This window comes from Miscanthus floridulus, chromosome 19 (genome assembly GCF_019320115.1).
Source record: "Miscanthus floridulus cultivar M001 chromosome 19, ASM1932011v1, whole genome shotgun sequence".
NCBI classification, from domain to species: Eukaryota; Viridiplantae; Streptophyta; class Magnoliopsida; order Poales; family Poaceae; genus Miscanthus; species Miscanthus floridulus.
This window is the reverse complement of record NC_089598.1, coordinates 72213174-72234340: the sequence shown is the minus strand read 5'-3', so window position 1 is coordinate 72234340 and position 21167 is coordinate 72213174.

The window sequence follows — 21167 nt, the reverse complement described above, 5'->3', positions numbered from 1 at the left end:
TCATCTAAAGCAACATGGATGGCACTAAGAGCAATATCATTATTTTGGAGTAGCATCTCTTCGGCGGCGGTGGGAGCCTCTTCATCCTCAATCTCAATTTTGGTCTCCACCACCTTCCAAACCTTCCTATTGATTGACATGATATAAGTTGTAATCTTAGCTTTCCAATAGGGATAATTTGAGCCATCCGGTCGACTTTTTACTGAACATCAACTTTGTAGATTCACACCGGACGCATCCAGTGTGGCGAACACGTCCGGTCGTAGAGTTCATCATTAATACCGGACACATCTGGTGACCATACCAAACGCGTCCAATCACTATGTGACAAGCGCAACTAACTTCTTTTCAACTCTATCTTCTTCACCCTTGCTCAAATGTGCTAACCTCCAAGTGTATCACCTTGTGCACATGTGTGTTAGCATATTTTCACAAACATTTTCAAGGGTGTTAGCACTCCACTAGATCCTAAATGCATATGCAATGAGTTAAAGCATCTAGTGGCACTTTGATAACCGCATTTTGATATGAGTTTCACCCCTCTTAATAGTACGGCTATCACATGCCAAATTGGCATCACACGCCAAACCCTCAATAGGGTGTCGCACAACCAACACAAGATGAGGATCACACAAGCCACGAGCAATTCACTAGAGTACCTTTTGGCTCTCCGCCGGGGAAAGGTCAAGAACCCCTCACAATCACCACAATCAGAGCCGGAGACAATCATCAACCTCCGCTCAACGATCCTCGCTGCTCCAAGCCGTCTAGGTGGCAGCAACCACAAAGAGTAACAAGCGAATCCCACAGCGAAGCACAAACACTAAGTGCCTTTAGATGCAAACACTCAAGCAATGCACTTGGATTCTCTCCCAATCTCACAAAGATGTTGAATCTATGATGGAGATGAGTGAGAGACTTTGGCTAAGATCACAAGGTTGCTATGTCAATGTAAAATGTCCAAGAGAGTAAGTTTGAGCTGGCCATGGGGCTTAAATAGAAGCCCCCATGAAATAGAGCCATTGGCTCAATTATTGGGCTGACTATGCATCGATTGGACGTGCTGCTTGAGTGCACTGGATGCACCGTTCGTGAATACCGGACATGTTCGGACATGTCTGGTCGCTCCCAAATCGCCACGTGTCCAGTTCACACCGGACGCGTCCGGTCGTTGAGTTCGTCGTTAATACCAAACACGTTCGGTCACCATACCGGATGCGTCCGATCACTCTGTGACCAGCACAACTAACTCCTTTTCAACTCTATCTTCTTCACCCTTGCTCAAATGTGCCAACCTCCAAGTGTATCACCTTATGCACATGTGTATTAGCATATTTTCACAAACATTTTCAAGGTTGTTAGCACTCTGCTAGATCCTAAATGCATATGCAATGTGATGAGGACATCACTCCATCGGATGTACCCGCTGATCCTCCAACCGTCATGCAAGGTCCAATGACCCGGGCTCAAATGCGTCAACTCAATTTAGAGGTGAGCTCGTTCTTAAGCGATCCTTTTTGTACTTTTGAGAATAGACTACTACCTAATAATGTTATCTTGCTTAGGAACATTGGAGAGGGTCATGAGGGACTTAGAGGAAGAGGTGGAGGTATTGATGACTAGCAAGTGATGAATACAGGCCCGATCTTCCGAGAGGTAGCCGGTAAGTTCGATTTGTGGAGATCTCGACGTTGGTGATCCGGCTTCAAATCAGACATGATTCGAACCCTGCAACCATTACACCAATGCTCCATTGGTTATCAACCAAGCACAACTTGATTGACCTCGCCAAGAAGGCTTTTCCTGCAAGCGAATCGAAGAGCACAAGCAAGAAGGTAAAACACGCAATCTGAAATTGCAAATATGAATGACGCGAATATCAATAAAGGATTCAAGAACTCGGTTCCAAAGGACTAATCGACACAGTGGAGGAGATCAAGAACGGGGGCCCTAGATCACTGTAAAAGGATTTGTCACCACAGTTACAATGAACGATTCAGTTCCTCGATGGAAAACTAAACTCTAAACAAAACCCAATTGTGTAGCAGCGGTGGTGGCTGTGTTTATAGTTTAAGACTCGACCTAGGGTTGGGGACGGCCAGGGGTTGGGCGCCCACAACTTGGGCTTAAGGCCCGACACGATACATGGCCAAGTTGGCCCAAATAGGTGATGCAGCACCTTGCCATGGTCACACAGAATGATCCACGAACCTTCTGGATCTGGGACCAGATCCAAAACGACAGCGTCGTTGTCCCCTTTCCAACGCATCCAAGAACGGCCTGTTTCGATGTCGTATGAGGAAGTTATGACCAAAATAGTGACGACGTGTCTGCTGAATCCGAGGACGACGTGGCAGCTGAGTTGGAAACGAATTGCAACTTGGGGAAGACCATGGCGTCAATGTGTCCAGCATGGCGATGTCCTCATCATCCTCCCCTTCTCGAATTGGAGTCGTCCTCGACTCCATCTTGGTGATGTCCTCATCATCCCCTCCTTGTAGAATTGGAGTCGTCCTCGACTCCATCTCATCATCAGCAAACTCCTACAAAAGGTTAGTGACAGCAGGCAATGCACCAGACATAAAAGGTTGACAAAACATAGTATAACATGGTGCATCAGGATTATCACATAACTCAGCAGTAGCAGGAGTTGTAGCAAGAAAAGCACCTCCTTTTAACTTAATCCCATTATTGTTAGCAATGTCTGTTGGAGGTTTATTTTTGATCTCATTAGCATGTTTAATAATATCCGTAGGAGACAAAGGCAGCAATGTAATTTTCTTGTCCTTATGTATGATAGTGTATGTATTAGTTCTACCATGGTGTAAAGCATCATTATCAAATTCCCATGGGCGACCTAACAAAATGGAACAAGCTTGCATAGGGACAACATCAAAATCAGCAGTATCATGATAAGAGCCTGTGAAAAAGCTAATGCATGCTGATTTAGTTACCTTAGTCTTACCACTATTATTGAACCATTGAAGTTTATATGGATATGAATGTTGTCGTGTGGTCAAGCCAAGCTTGTCAACCAAATCTAAACTCACCAAGTTGTTGCAACTCCCGCTATCAATGATAAGTGAGAACACGACAACCCTGCACAATGAGATACATGTGGAACAAATTGTGGCGTTGGATCTTCATCTCTTCTTCATGTCCCACACGTGTACTCAACACACGCTGCACAAGAAGGCTAGGGTAGTTCGCGGCAGCAGCCACGGAGTCAATGGTGATGGCCTCCTTGTCTTGATCGCCCTCGGTGGGATCTGCATCAATGTTAGCAGCAAGGGCTAAATCATCTTCAACATCACTTAGCACTTACATATCCATCCTCGGTAGCAATGAAAGCGCGACGACTGGGGCATTCCTTCATGACATGTCCCATGCCTTTGCATCGGTGGCAAATGATTTTAGAGCTGGACAAGGAGGAGCTAGTAGAAGCACCCTGGAGTGCCACCTTTCTTCAGCTGTGGAAACTACACATTAGACAATTTACTTACCCCGGAAGAAAATAGAGGTGTAGATGGCTGTGGTGCAATAGGAAGCTTGGGCGTCTCCGGCTCGGAACGCTGCTGAAAATTCCTCCCATTGTTAGACCTGAAAAGCTGGTGTTGTTTGCGTCCCTGTACTTCTCGTTCTGCCTTAATAGCAAGATGATACAATTGGGAAAAATTGTGCCATTCTTTGTAATCAAGTATGTTCTGTATATCATGGTTTAAACCACCAAAAAATCTAGCACTAGCATCATGATCATCTTCATTTATACCACAACGTGCTAAACCAATAAGCAATTCTTGATAGTATGCTTCTACTCCTTTATCACCTTGTTTTAAAGTTTGTAGTTTCAAACGTAAATCACGTTGGTAATAAGGAGGAACAAAACAAGATGTCATATGTTGCTTTAAAACATTCCAAGTTTGCGGCACAGCAGCAGCATTATTGGCATTGCAAAGATCACTCCACCAGAACAAAGCAAAATTAGTAAACTCACTAGTAGCAAGTCTAACTCTATGCTCAGCAGGAATATTATGAGAATCAAATTTTTGTTGAACAGCAAGCTCCCAATCTAAATATGCCTCTGGATCAACATTACCAGCAAAAGGTGGACTAAATTTAATTTTAGCAAAAGGATCATTATTACCATGATTATTACCTGCCATACCGCGACGATTGAAGTTGAGGCGGCGACGGGCACCACCGTCAGCATACGCATCTTCATCACCAAAAGCATCTGCATCTTCATCATCAGCACGATAAGGTGGAGGGCGTTGCTCAAGCTGTTCAATGCGAGTGACCAGATTGTTCATGTTGCGCGTCAGCTCGGTCATAAGATTGCGTTGTTCAGTCATGAACGTTGCAAGCTCACCCTTGGACACGCACTCATTGAAGTCCATCGGAGTTCCTGCCATGGTTAGAAGATAGAAAAAGACAACACCAAAGTATTATCCCTATCAACTAAAAGGAAACAAGTGATGGTGATGGTGGTGAAAGTGGAATGCAAAATCACAAGCGGCTTACCACCGTCTTGCCTGTATTCTTACCAACGCCAAACAGGAGCAAAACCAAAGTGGTGAAGCAATCTGTTGTTGAGCGTGGGTAACAGTTGCAAGATAAACCTTGTTGACAGAAGAATATGTGGACCTATGGGTAGGCACACAATATGACAGCAAGGATTAGCAATTAACGAGTGCAGAGTAATGATTGTTCAATCCGGATCCAAAGTACAAATCACAGGTGCTGGCTAAGACGTGTCGAGACGTAGCGCAACAAGGTGAAAACAAACGACGATCGAAAGAACTCACAGAACAAGCAAATAGCCCGAATTTCTCCTTTTTCCTGAATTTTTCCCGGATTTTTCCAAAAGGCACTAGTAGGAAACAAACTTTTTTTTCACTATTTTTTTTATACTTTTCTCCAAACAAGGATCACAAAAGATGCAACCACAAAAATTGGCACCTACAACTGAGGTGGAATGTGGTCTACAGAAATTCAGCACGTTCTCTGAAAAGCGTGCAAAAACTTTGACAATTTTTTTCTATATTTTCCTGAATTTTTTTGGCAATTCTGATGAAACCAAACAGGGCGAAGCCGAGTTTGGGTCGGGTCCAAATGGTGTCAAGAAGCTGCACAAAAAATTTCAGATTTTTCTGATAAACGAGCGAAAAGTTATGCCTGTTTTACCGAAGGTATCTCAAGGTATGTTTTCCGGGAGGCACAACACGGCGGCGGCACTTAGGGCAAAGCGTCCCTAAACTCTAACACTGATCACAGCAATAGGTATTCGCCTGATGATGTAAGGAGGGCTACGATGCAGGCAAAATAAGAGTGGCTGGCAACCTATCTAGGGTTTGCGCGGCGGCGAGAAGTTACACAAGGCGGCTAGCGGGGCAAGTCGAGTAATGTGGTGGCTTCGACTTGTTGTTTGGGAACGGTGGATGGGATAGCGGCGGAAAACAAAATCACAGCAATGGGCGATTGAACTATGACCACGAACACAATCCTAAACCAGCAACAAGACTCGACCACGGACACAAACTCAACAACACGAATCTGAAACGAAATTGCAAAGGCACAAAGGGCGATAGGACCGCGGAAATTGAAATATTTTTGGGCTTTTTGTGGACTCTAGGTAATGAACAAATATGAATCTAAGGCAAACGAGATTATACCTCGCGGTAAACCTAAAATATCTGATACCAATTGATGAATACAGGCCCGATCTTCCGAGAGGTAGCCGGTAAGTTTGATTTGTGGAGATCTCAACGTTGGTGATCCGGCTTCAAATCAGACACGATTCGAACCCTGCAACCATTACACCACTGCTCCGTTGGTTATCAACCAAGCACAACTTGATTGACCTCACCAAGGCTTTTCCTGCAAGCGAATCGAAGAGCACAAGCAAGAAGGTAAAACACGCAATCTGAAATTGCAAATATGAATGACGCGAATATTAATAAAGGATTCAAGAACTCGGTTCCAAAGGACTAATCGACACAGTGGAGGAGATCAAGAACGGGGGCCCTAGATCACTGTAAAAGGATTTGTCACCACAGTTACAATGAACGATTCAGTTCCTCGATGGAAAACTAAACTCTAAACAAAACCCAATTGTGTAGCAGCGGTGGCGCCTGTGTTTATAGTTTAAGACTCGACCTAGGGTTGGGGACAGCCAGGGGTTGGGCGCCCACAACTTGGGCTTAAGGCCCGACACGATACATGGCCAAGTTGGCCCAAATAGGTGACGCAGCACCTTGCCATGGTCACATAGAATGATCCATGGACCTTTTGGAGCTGGGACCAGATCCAAAACGACGGCGTCGTCGTCCCCTTTCCAACGCATCCAAGAACGGCCCGTTTCGATGTCGTATGAGGAAGTTATGACCAAAACAGTGACGACGTGTCTGTTGAATCCGAGGACAACGTGGCAGCTGAGTTGGAAATGAATTGCAACTTGGGGAAGACCATGGCGTCGATGTGTCCAGCGTGGTGATCTCCTCATCAGCAAGGATGTTCAACAGAAACCGGATGCTCAGTCCAACATGATTTCGAGTCTGCCTCGGCCTCCAGGATCAGTCTGCCTTAAACTGGTCACCCAGGACGCATCCGGACTCTGTTTTTGACGATCTACATATGGTTGGAAAGCTAATTTGATAAGGAAGCCAATCCAAGTGGTCTCACATCAAAAATCCCTTCAAAATCAATGGAAATCATTGAAACAAGTCAGCATCCAGAATCTGCTAGGGTGCTGCGACACCGTCTTTTGGTCCGATGGACCGTGTATCGTGTTTGGGCCCATTAGGGGGCACGTCTAGGGGTCTTGCACAAACCTAGAGTCTTCATAAACAGCCGCCACCCCTCTATTAGGGTTTGGGTCTTGCTTAGATTAATCTGTCAAGAATAGTTTCGCCGTTCATTGGTTTGTGAGACCCTAACTTCGTGATATTAATCATTCATCTACAATTTGGTTGCTTTCTTTCTTGTTCTTGCTTGTATTCTTCGTTGCGTAGGCAAGGATTAGCCTTCTTGGTGAGGTCAACCAGATACGTGTCTTGATTGATAACCATAGGAGTTGTGGTGCTAAGATTGCAGGGTTCGATCTTTTGATCTGAAGCCAGATCGGTGTGTCATTCTCTGCCACAACGATAGTTACCTGTACCTAACGGAAGATCGGGATCCCCATTCCCATTACAATGAGATAAAGCATCTAGTGGCACTTTGATATCCGCATTTCGATACGAGTTTCACCTCTCTTAATAGTATGGCTATCGAACCTAAATGTGATCACACTCACCAAGTGTCTCGATCACTAAAACAAAATGGCTCCTACCATTTATACCTTTGCCTTGAGCCTTTTGTTTTTCTCTTTCTTCTTTTCAAGTCCAAGCACTTGATCATCACCATGGCATCACCATCATCATGTCATGATCTTCATTTGCTTCACCACTTGGAATATGCTACCTATCTCATAATCACTTTGATAAACTAGGTTAGCACTTAGGGTTTCATCAATTCACCAAAACCAAACTAGAGCTTTCAATCTCCCCCTTTTTGGTAATTGATGACAACCCTTTCACAAAGATATGAATTGAAATTCATTTGAATCCATGTTGCTTGCCCAAGCATATTTATCATGTGTAAAAGGATATGGACAAGTTTCATGAATCCCATATGGTAGCAATTGCTCCCCCTACAATATGTGCTAAGAGTTTGGATTGTAGCTTGCACATATGCTTAGATAGGAAATATAGGAGACAATGTGTACCAAATGATGCTAAGGTATAAAAGATGTACCTTTGAAGCGTGTTACCAATAGGAGTGCACCAACATACCATCCTTAGCACCATGGTTAGCTCGATACCACTTGGAAATGAAATCACTAGATAACATATGCATGCTAGTTTTTTATTTCATCATTCAAACCTACAACTAGTATACACCACACAAGCATGGATATTGAAATTTAAAACTTGTGCCATGCAAGCAAACATATGAAATGCACATTTAAATGCACCATACAAGTTCATGAGCTTGCTCCCCCTACTTGTGTGCTCAAAATTTTAATTGATCCCTTTCCTTTGTCATATCTCTCCCCCTATGTCAAGTTCTCCCCCTTTGTTGTCTTTTCATTATCTTAGTACACTAATATCTTTGATTTTCTCCCCATGTACTAATATCTTTGTTTTTCTCCCCCTTTGTCATCAATGACCACAAAGGTTCAAAATGTAGATATATTGAGATTATCAATGTCAATCAATGGGGTGAGGATCATTTTCCCAAATTTGGTCCAATCTAGAATACTTGCCAAAGACATTTAACTTGGTTTGATCCAAGGACAAGCTTCTTCACACCTCCAAATAAGGGTTATCTTGTACCATGTTGAGTTAAACACTTAGAGCTCATTTTCTAGATCAAACACTAGGTTTACAAGCCCACAAACATGTCATATGCTACCACTAGACCAAAATAAGCATAGAAGCAATAGTGGTACCATACAGTCATCAAATTCATTTGATTTTCATGAATGAGCCTATTAAATATGAAAGATGTCTAGATGCACTAAACAAGTCCTTAGCAAGGATGTATGCCATGCCAATCAACTTTTACCTTGAATTGCTCAAAGGAGAGGCATGTCACATGAGTGGGGGATGCATCAATACATATTTGAGAAATCCAATATGTTCAACTCACTCCTTAGCTTGCAAAACCTTTTCTCATCCAATGGCTTGGTGAATATATCGGCAAGTTGATCTTCGGTGCCTACACTCTCAATGCAAATGTCCCCTTTTTGTTGGTGATCTCTTATGAAATGGTGGCGGACATCAATGTGCTTTATTCTTGCATGTTGAACCAGATTGTTGGTTAGCTTGATTGCACTCTCATTGTCACATAGCAATGGCACTTTCTTGAACTTGATTCCAAAGTCATTCAAGGTGGCCCTCATCCAAAGTATTTGTGCACACAACTACTGGTGGATATGTATTCGGCTTCAGCGGTTGATAATGCAACACTATTTTATTTCTTTGATGACCATGAAACAAGTGATCTTCCCAACAATTGACATGTGCCCGAGGTGCTCTTCCTTTCAACCTTGCATCCCGCATAATCTGAGTTGGAGTAACCAACTAGCTCAAACTTTGCTCCTTTGGGATACCACAAACCAACATTTTGTGTATGCTTCAAGTACCTCAATATTCTTTTTGTAGCCTTCAAATGACTTTCTCTTGGTGAGGCTTGAAATCTTGCACACATGCATACACTAAATATGACATCCCTCCTGGATGTGGTCACATAGAGTAGGCTTCCAATCATAGACTGATACAATTTTTGATCCACCATATTGCCACTTGCATCACTATCCAAGTTGCCATTTGTTCCCATTGGTGTAGTAATGGCTTTGCTATCATTCATGCCAAACTTCTTGATCATGTCCTTGATATACTTGCCTTAACTCATAAATGTACCATTCTTCAATTGCTTGATTTGAAGACCAAGGAAGTAACTTAACTCTCCAATCATGGACATCTCAAACTCATTAGCCATCATCTTTCCAAATTCTTCACAAAAGTCTTGATTGGTTGATCCAAATATGATGTCATCAACATAGATTTGCAACACAAATAAATCTTTTCCAATCTTCTTGATGAAAAGAGTGGTGTCAACCTTCCCCATCATAAACCCTTTAGAGAGTAGGAAGTCCCTCAATCTCTTATACCATGCTCTAGGTGCTTGCTTCAAGCCATACAATGCCACCTTCAACTTGTACACATGGTTGGGCTTCTCATCACTTTCAAAACCGGGAGGTTGCTCAACATATACTTCTTCATTGATGTAACCACTGAGAAATGCACTCCTAACATCCATTTGATAGAGCTTGATGTTGTGGGCACAAGCATAGGCTAGTAAGATTCTAATTGCTTCCAATCTAGCAACTAGGGCATATATTTCTTCAAAGTCAAGACCTTCAACTTGTGTATAGCCTTGTGCTACCAATCTTGCTTTGTTCCTTACCACTATCCCATCTTGATCTTGCTTGTTCCTAAAGACCCATTTGGTTCCAATCCCATTGTGTCCCTTTGGTCTCTCTACTAATTCCCATACTTGATTTCTTGTGAAGTTATTCAATTCTTCATGCATAGCATTCACCCAATCAACACCCTTTAATGCTTCATCTATCTTCTTTGGTTCAATGGATGATACAAATGAGAAATGCTCACAAAATAAAGCCAATCTTGATCTTGTTTGTACACCTCTAGAAATATCACCAATTATAGTGTCCAATGGATGATCCCTTGCAATATTTGTTGGTTGGAGCATTGGAACTTGATTGCTTTCACTTGCTTGATCATTAGGTTGAGATGATGTACTAGCCACTTGATTTTGTTCATTGTCATGAGTGTCACTTGCACTAGCTTTATTTGTATCATCTTGCACATTTGAGTTAGAGAGCACTTGCACTTGATCATCTTCATCATCATCCACTTGCCTAGGCATCAATTCACCAGCATCCATGTTCTTCATGGCATTTGAAAGTTGAATGCCTCTAACATCTTCCAAGTTCTCATTCTCTTCTTGTGAACCCTTGGTTTCATCAAATTCAACATCATGAACTTCCTCAAGAGTACCACTTTCCAAATTCTGAACTCTATATGCTTTGCTAGTGGTTGAGTATCCAAATAGGAATCCTTCATCACATTTCTTGCCAAACCTGCCCAATCTAGTGCCCTTCTTCAAGATATAGCATTTGCAGCCAAAGACCCTAAAATATGCAATGTTGGGCTTTCTACCATTCAAGAGCTCATATGGTGTCTTCTCTTTCAATGGGTGACAATAGAGACGGTTGCTACAATAGCAAGCCGTGTTGATAGCTTTGGCCCAAAAAGATTGACTCACATTGTACTCACTAAGCATAGACCTTGCCATATCAATGAGTGTCCTATTCTTCCTCTCAACAAGGACATTTGATTGTGGAGTGTACTTGGCTAAGAATTGATGTCTAATTCCAAATTCATCACACAACTTATCAATTCTAGTGTTCTTGAACTCACTACCATTGTCACTTCTAACTCTCTTGATGGTTGTTTCAAACTCATTGTGAATGCCTTTGACAAATGATTTGAATGTTGCAAACACATCACTTTTGTCCACTAGAAAAAATACCCAAGTGTATCTAGTGTAATCATCCACTATCACAAAGTCATATTTGTTACCACAAATGCTAGTGTATTGTGTTGGCCCAAACAAATCCATGTGCAATAACTCAAATGCTTTACTAGTGCTCATCATGCTTTTCTTAGGATGGGTGTTTCCAACTTGTTTGCTGGCTTGACAAGAGCTACAAAGCTTATCCTTCTCAAACACAACATCTTTCAAGCCTCTAACCAAGTCATGCTTAACCAATCTATTCAATTGTTTCATTCCAACTTGACTAATCCTTCTATGCCATAACCAACCCATGCTAGACTTAGTGAACAAACATGTAGATAATTTAGCTTCACTAGCATTGAAATCAACCAAGTATAGATTCTTATATCTAAAGCCTTTGAAGATCAAATTAGAGCCATCTACACTTATGATCTCTACATCATCTACCCCAAATATGCATTTGAATCTAAGATCACACAATTGAGCCATGGATAGCAAGTTGAAGTTCAAGCTCTCTACTAGCAACATATTAGAAATGCTCACGGAGTGGACTGGACACTGGTCACATGGTGACCGGATGTTGGGGTCCTGCATCCGGTCAGTGGCAGCAGAGAATGCACAGGCGTCGGTCTTTGATCGGACACTGGCGCTAAAAGTGATCGAACGCTGGCAGGGTGCATTTGGTCAGGCTGACGTACAGTGACATAGGTGACATAGAGAAGTTGGAGAAGGACCGGACGCTGATGTTGTGTCCGATCGTGACTGACCAGACGCGTCCGGTCGGGACTGGATGCTTACTGGAAACGACCGGACGCTGGTGTTGGTGCGTCCGGTCACTTTGAGCAGCTATGTCTAGGCATCACTTGACCATTGAGATCGAGCAACTATGTTTCAACGATGGTGACATGTGGCGAGCATCCATTGACCGGATGCTAAGGTCCTGCGTCCGGTCGATATGACCGGCGCGTCTGGTCAACCCAAAAAACACCTAGTGAGGGGGTAACAGCTAGTTTTGCCTATGGGGCTATAAATAGAAGATGGTCTCGGCCATGGCTGGGGTTGAGCACCTCGGGGAACTTTATGTCCATGCTTGAGAGTGATTCGGAGCCCTCCATCTCACATATGCTTGATAGTGATCATCCTATTATGTGAGAGAGCGATTCTAGTGCGATTGCATCATGAGGTTGCATCGAGTGGCACTAGGTGATCGAGTTGCAAGCCAGTGGTGCTTGTTACTCTTGGAGGTTGCCACCTCCTAGATAGCTTGGTGGTGGTCTCCATCGAAGCCCACAAGAAGCTTGTGCGGTGCTCTGGAGAAGAGCTTTGTGAGGGGCATTGTGCTCGCCCCGCGGCAGCCACGAAGAGCAACTCTAGTTGAGCATGTCATTGAGCTACCCTCACTTTTGGGGTAGGTTCTTGTGGTGCCCGACGTACGGGCTTGGCAGGTGATGCCAATTAGCTACCGAACCACCAAGTGAGTGGTCAACACAACAGGGATGTAGCGTGTTGGCAAGCACGTGAACCTCAGGAGAAAACCACCATGTCAACCTTGTTCTTCCTGTTGGTTTGCAATCCCTTTACACAAGCTTGTGATTACTTTTATATACATTGTGCTTGTGTAGTTGCTCTTGTAATTAGTTAGCTTGTGTAGCTCACTAGTTACCTTCTTGCTTGTGTAGCATAGAAGTAGATCCCTTGTGTGGCTAATTTGGTTTGTGTAACCTTGTTAGTCACATTGCTTAGTTGGTGTAGCTAAGTATTTGTGCTCTCTAATTTGGCATTGGTTGCCTTGTTATTGAGCATTGCTAGTGAGCTTAGTTGGCTTTGTGCTTTTGCTTACTAGCATGTGTAGGAGCTCTCATTGCTTGAAGTACTAGTGGCATAGGTTTGTGTGACCTTGCTCCTAGAATTAGTTAGGTGAGCTCTAGCTAGCCCGGCACCTTTGTTGCTTAATTAGGATCTTAGCGAGGTGCTAGAGAACATAGATAGAAGGGTGTAGTCTTGACTATACCAATAGTTTTAATGCCAAAGTGTTCTTTAGCATCTTCTAGCATGTCAAATAGTTCATCCTTAGTACGTTCATCATCATCACTATCACTATCATTTTCATTTTCATTTTCATTATCATGTTCTTCATCACTTCCATCATCACAAATTTGTACCTTAGTGGCCTTAGTCATGAAGCATGATGGAGTGTCGAAGAGAGAAGGCTTCTCTTTGATAGCAATGCTTGCAAGTGCCTTCTTCTTGGTGGTCTTGTCATCCTCACTATCATCATCATCACTTGAGGAAGCATCACTATCCCAAGTGGCCACATATGAACCACCCTTCTTCTTCTTGAAGGTCATCTTGTCCTTCTTCTCTTTCTTTTCCTTCTTGTCCTTCTTCTTGTTCTTCTTGTCATCATCTTTGTCACTATTGTATGGACATTGAGCAACAAGATGATCTTTGCTTCCACAATTGAAGCATCTTCTTGACTCTTCCTTGTTCTTGGATGAAGACTTCTTTCTTCTAGCACGGTAGCCCTTCTTCATCATGAACTTGCCAAATCTCTTGACAAAGAGAGCCATCTTCTCATCATCATCATCATCCCATGAGCCATCATCTTCACTTGATGTATCTTGCTTTGCCTTGCCCTTGGATGATGTGGCCTTGAATGCCACACTGTTCTTTTTCTCATCCTTCTTCTCATCTTTCTTCTCCTTCTTTTCTTCCTTCTCATCATCATCTCTATATGTATCATTGGTCATTATATCTCCCAACACTTGGTCTGGTGTCATGGTGTCCAAACCACTCCTCACTAGAATAGTGACCAATGTGCCGAATCTTGAAGGCAAACATCTCAAGAACTTGTGGGAGAAGTCCTTGTCCTTTACCTCTTCTCCAAGTGCTTTGAGATCATTGACAAACACTTGAAGCCTATGGAACATCTCTGGCACACTCTCATCCTCCTTCATCTTGAAGCTTGCAAACTTCTCTTTGAGAATGTATGCCTTTGCACCCTTCATGGCTTGAGTGCCCTCAAATGATTCCTCCAATTTTTTCCATGCCTCGTGAGCTCTCTCAATATTCTTGATTTGCTCAAATGTTCTCTCATCTAAAGCATCATGGATGGCACTAAGAGCAATGTCATTATTTTGGAGTAGCATCTCTTCGGCGGGGGTGGGAGCCTCTTCATCCTCAATCTCAATTTTGGTCTCCACCACCTTCCAAACCTTCCTATTGATTGACATGATATAAGTTGTCATCTTAGCTTTCCAATAGGGATAATTTGAGCCATCAAATTGGGGTGGCTTCTTGGTGTTGTTGATTTGGGCCATTTTTACACCGAAGGTTGTTAAGCCTCAAACCACGGTGACCTTGGCTCTAATACCACTTGAAAGGTCCTAATGGCTAGAGTGGGGTGAATAGCCTATTAAAATTTTCTACAACAACACTTAGCAAACCGGTTAGACAATTATGAGGCGAAGCAAGTATTGCGCTAGCCTACTAAAATTGCAAGCCACCTACCACAATTCTAGTTTATATAGTTTCTATCCACACAATAGCTATGTCACTACACTAAGTTTGTGCGCTCTCAAAGCTAACTAAAGAGCCACACTAACCAAACTAACAAACTCTCACAACTAGCTACACTTAAAGAGCTTGACAACTTGTTTGCGGTGTTGTAAAGAGAGTGAGAAAGATAGTTATACCGTCATGTCGAGGAGTGAACCAATCAATCACAAGGATGAATACCAATAAACACCAATCACCTCAGAATCAAATGATGACACAATGATTTTTTACCGAGGTTCACTTGCTTGCCGGCAAGCTAGTCCTCGTTGTGGCGATTCACTCACTTGGAGGTTCACGTGCTAATTGGTATCACACACCAAACCCTCAATAGGGTGTCGCACAACCAACACAAGATGAGGATCACACAAGCCACGAGCAATTCACTAGAGTATCTTTTGGCTCTCTGTCGGGGAAATGTTAAGAACCACTCACAATCACCACAATCGTAGCCAAAGACAATCACCAACCTCCGCTCGATGATCCTCGCTGCTCCAAGCCGTCTAGGTGGTGGCAACCACCAAGAGTAACAAATGAGTCCCATAGCGAAACACAAACACCAAGTGCCTCTAGATGCAAACACTCAAGCAATGCACTTGGATTATCTCCCAATCTCACAAAGATATTGAATCTATGATGGAGATGAGTGGGAGGCTTTGGCTAAGCTCACAAGGTTGCTATGTCAATGCAAAATGGCCAAGAGAGTGAGCTTGAGCTAGCCATGGGGCTTAAATAGAAGCCCCCCATAAAATAGAGTCATTGGCTCAGTTATTGGGCTGACTGCGCATCGACCGGACATGCTGCTCGAGTGCACCGAATGCACCATTCATGAATACCAAACGCATCCAGTTGCTCCCAGATCACCACGTGTCCAGTTCAAATCATAGTATCCATTGCTGCCCACACTTACATGCGATCAGACGTTCAGACCAGACGTTGAAATAGAAATGATCGGACGCTAAGCCGCAATGTCCGGTCGAGTCTAGAGAGTACCCGGGGCCGACCAGATGCGTCTGGTGACTCCAGACCGGACACAGAAGACACAGCGTCTGGTCGAGTCTAGTAAGCACCATGGTCCGACCGGACGCGTCCGGTCACTTCAGATCGGACGCTCCCAGTGTTCGGTCGACTTTTTACTGAACATTGACTTTGCAGATTCACACCGGACGCATCTAGTGTGGCGGACATGTCCGGTCGCTGAGTTTGTTGTTAATACCGGACACATCCGGTCACCATACCGGATGCGTCCGATCACTCTGTGACCAGCGCAACTAACTCCTTTTCCACTCTATCTTCTTCACCCTTGCTCAAATGTGCCAACCTCCAAGTGTATCACCTTGTGCACATGTGTGTTAGCATATTTTCACAAACAATTTCAAGGGTGTTAGCACTCCACTAGATCCTAAATGCATATGCAATGAGTTAAAGCATCTAGTGGCACTTTGATAACCGCATTTCAATACGAGTTTCATCCCTCTTAATAGTACGGCTATCGAACCTAAATGTGATCACACTCACCAAGTGTCTCGGTCACTAAAACAAAATAGCTCCTACCATTTATAGCTTTGTCTTGAGTCTTTTATTTTTCTCTTTCTTCTTTTCAAGTCCAAGCACTTGATCATCACCATCATCATGTCATGATCTTCACTTACTTCACCACTTGGAATGTGCTACCTATCTCATAATCACTTTGATAAACTAGGTTAACACTTAGTGTTTCATCAATTCACCAAAACCAAACTAGAGCTTTCACACTTTTTTTAGTTCTAGTAACACTTCTACATTATGGTAGAGCACAGTATGGAACAAAGGAACACATGGTTTGTAACACTTGTTTATATATATTGTAACATATTTAGATTAGGAAACAAATATTTGTTTCGCCTATATATGTGGCACACGGATTATTATAGAATCACACAAACATGACACATTGCAAAATCACATAAACCACAAATTTCAATAATCATAACAAGATCCACATATAGTAGGATGATTTCAAACATAGTGCTTGTTCATATTAAATCATAGTATTTGCACATAACGATATGGCTCTAGAGAGCAAACACACATAGTCCATACTAGAAAGAAAAATTCAAGAACTAGCTAGGATTCATAAAGTCCATTGCTTCTTCTTCCATTATTCTTTGTACACATCGATGTAGGAATTCAACCATTAATTATTTGAACCTGCAAAGAAAATGTAAGTTGTAATATTACAAATTAGACCACATATGTACAATGATGTAAGTTAAGAAAGCTAGTTTGAACATACAAACATCGAAGGCCAGGCAATTGAGACTCCTTTGGCTTGAGCATCACCAATATTGTTGTACCCAAGCCTAGGCCTCACTAATGGCTCATCTTTTGCTATAGCATGATCGATACGCACTTTGTAGAATTGACTTCCTGTCTTAACTCCACCAATAATGGCTTCTAGATCAGTGCTCAAGTGAGTTGCATAGGCCACATTAGCCTTATTAGGATATTTTGAAGTCATTAGTAGCACCATGGACCCAACCTACATTAATTTGACATATTCTTTTAGTGACCAACAACCCTTGGTTGTACATCAAGATCATGCAATTAGAAAAGTGTATTATGTTCATCTACCTTCATTACAGAAAGTTGTTTAGGTGCTTGACGCTTGTTGCATGTAACCCTATCATGAGCCACCTCCTGGTGTGCAATGGTCGTAGTCTCTCTAGGCCCTCCATGATGACCCTTACACATATAAAATGAAGTATGAAATATTAAGACAAAAATTCCTCTATAAATACATCAAAGTGTGGTTCATATATACCTTTTGTTTTTTTGTTGTTTTACTTGTGGTGGATAAAAGTAGACTGTCATTATCACTATATTTAGACTCACATGTTTCTTTATTCTAGTAAAGAGAAAAAAGATAGTAGCATGAGTTAATATAAAAAAATCCTTTGTGAATAAAATAGTATTAAATTCATAAGAAAGTGACTTTACCAATTCATCCCTGTGTTCAAGGAATCCATCATTCTGGTTGGGTGCAACACAGTGAACTCTCTAAAAACTTGAAACAATATTAAAGCCAAAAAACTAAATTAGGTGAAAACATGGAAAATAGAGCAAATACCTTTCTTTTAGAAAGCACCGCTTGAATCTAAGAATTGTTATGATCACTCTTAGCACAATTTTCCTAGAAAAGAAATAAAGTTTGAGTAACACATTTCAATACGAAGTTACAAATTAAAATGTACATTGTTACCATTGTTGCTTCTTGGTTCTCATAGTGCCTTTGATTGTTTTTTAGTTCTTCAATAACTTTGTCTTGCATTCTATAATGCTCTTTGAGTTGCCGTATTTCCTCCAACATGTGAGTGTCTACATCAGATGATGAGTCATCTTGTGAAACTATATTAATGTCCTTAAAATGGTGTGTCCTTCGACCATAAACTTGTTTAGGAACTGGAAGCAATCCCATGCCGTGCACTTGTCCAGCTTTCTTTTCTCCCAACACCCGATGTAATGCATCAGCTTCCCATGCAACTGTTCCCTCACTATTTTGTGCTAACTCTGGTTTTATGTCTAGGAGATTTTCCAGTTGAACCTACAAGCAAGAAATCCACACATTAGAAAACAAAAATAATTTTATATTTGCAAAAATTCTCATGTGCATGTAGCATACCACTGGTTCATTTACCTTTGCTCTATGTGGCTGTTTTTTTAGGATTAGTTTGCCTCTGAAAAATAGCAGTAAAGGAAAAGTAAGAAGAATCATATATAATTTTTTTAAACAAAAGATGACTCACCATGTCCTCAGACCAACGAGCATAACTCTTTGTACCGCCGGTATGTGTTGTCTTCTTCAGTTGACAACTTATTTTGTTCTTCTCACTTAAAGGTCTACAAGAAAAGTAAATTAATAGATAATGAACCATTATACATATAAAAATCAATAATGGTATAGATAGTGATAGTAAAAAAACCCAAATAGCGTCAATAATGGTATCTTACTTGTCCTTCGCTGGACTTCCAATATTTTACTAGGGCCTTCCATTGATCTTCATCGATATCATCTGGACAATGCTTGTTCAAAATAGACTTTTTCTTCTTTTGATTAAATAGTGACTTTTTTAATGTTGCCTTGTATTTTCTCCAATCTCTTCCAATTGATTTCAATATCCATTTCTCACATGAATGAGGATATAAGAACTTTGTCTAAAATAAGAAAGTCACTGATGAATGAATTTGACTTCATGACATGATAACAAGCATATATATACTTAATCTTATAAAAATATTATTTCTTGTAAAATTTAGCTAACCTAGATGAATTGAATTATGGTTTTTACATTGTTTTTCTTAACTTCTCTCCAATCTTTGGCACCAACAGGACAATAACCACCATTTCTTGCTATGGTGCCCAAAAATTGTCCTAAAAGGCCACCTTCTTTTCCATTGGGTTGTCCAAGCATATTACATCTTACTACTATCCAATCTCCTCCAAGTAGATCCCAAACATGTGTTAAAATGGTCCCCTTTTGTTTATCAGGTACTTCATCGCCATCACCTATTAAAAATAGAATGATAGTGATAGTAATTGGTTAAGATGCAGTCCATATGAATGAGATTGATCTAACTACATTTGTACCTGATGTGTTCTAGTTCTCATCATCATGCAGCTCAACCTTGTTAGCATATAGTGCTTCAGTATGCATTACATTTAATCCTTTCTTTTTTTTGTACCTTCTCTTCCTGCTAAACAAATGTTGGGGACATGAACACGTGTTTATAGTAAATATAATAAACAATATATAATCTTTTTATTAAACAACTAGATATTTGTATTAGATTATCAAAATTGTATTTATTAAGTCACATACCACGTTGGGGTTGGATATGCTAATCTCGGATGAAAATAAATCATTGACAACTAACATGACTTGGAATAGTTGTCCTTGAATAATCAGATATACATAGAAAAGTAAATTATATGTTCATTCTAATATCTTTATTTTTTTTTGTTTAGATTTGGATGGTTCTTTGTTGGACTTGGTAGGTGCTAAAGTGGCCGGTCTCTGCCTCATCACAAACAAATTAACCGTCTTTTCGCTCTCACACTCGTTGAGCATTTCCATCACATCAGAATCTTGTTGTATTACAACCAAGCTATCTTTTCTCTTGTAGTATAGATAGTCAACTGATGTGTACCCAGAATCCTCGATCAGATCAATCAAGTCGAAAAAGCATATCTCATCTCTATCCATTTCCATTTGCACATGTTTATGTCTTTCAGCTTTCCCATCGCATTCCAGATTTATGGTCCAATTATCCACCGCCATGGTAGCACAATCTAAATAAAATATAACACCAATAGAAAAATAAGAATAAAGCATAGGATAATTCACAAATAAGAATCAAGTATAACCAAATAGTAACAATTTGACTAAAGTGCATATTTATAATGTTATTTGAACTTGGAGCTTGAGAACAAGTAAAGTGCTATGGTTCAGATACGATGGTCTAGAGCATGACACATATATACGAACAAAAAATAGTTCAAAAGGTTCTTTACATTAAATAAGATATAAAATTAACATGTATGATAATTTATTTTTCCTAACATTTAGGAGGGAAAAATCACTGTTATTGTTTTGCTTGATTGAAAATTAACTTTATATATAGTAGTGTCCAAGTAGCTTGAATTAAATAAACGGGCTGACATATCATGACACTAGCGAAACAATCAAGCACTAAGTCGTATACAAAGACTGAGTAGAACTAAAATAGAGGTCATAAATAAAATGTGAAAAGCCTGCCCTTTGTTTTGTCCCATTTCAACCATGCACAAAAAACTAACCTAAGAAGCTAGCGAGTATTGAATAAATAATTACTAAAAGCATGAAAACAGAAATTATTAAAAGATGGATTCACTGCATCATGATAGGACATTTCACAAAAGCATACTAAACTGCTGCTCAGAGTATTCTATAACATGAATGACAAAATGCTAGCACTTTGCCCTTGCCTATGCGAGCAAATAAAAGCTGCAACTCCGTGAGCAGATAAGCTACCGATGCACGCACATTGAAAATTTGCAAGAAAGGAAATGCATATAGGTCTAAAAACTTTAAATCCAGTCACGGAGGGAGTGCGGGGAAGAGAATGTAGTAGTAACTTGGGGATGGCACGGTCGGAGGTTGGAGATGCGTCACTGCAGCTGGCGCCGGTGCAGCACATGTTGCTCGCCGCGGCCGCGACGGGCGGTGCGCGGCACACAGGCTCGCTCCCAATCTCTAGTCTTTTCACCTTCGTGGATAGTAGGGGCACAACTTCACAGAGTGGAAGAGGACCAATGGATGGCGGTGGTCGGGCCACTCAGACGGAAGCGCGGCGCCAGAACCAGTTGCGGTGGGGTGCGGGCTGGCGGCCGATTGGAAAATGAAAGAACCCTAACGCAGAGAAGTGAGTCTCAGGTCCAGCAAATTTAG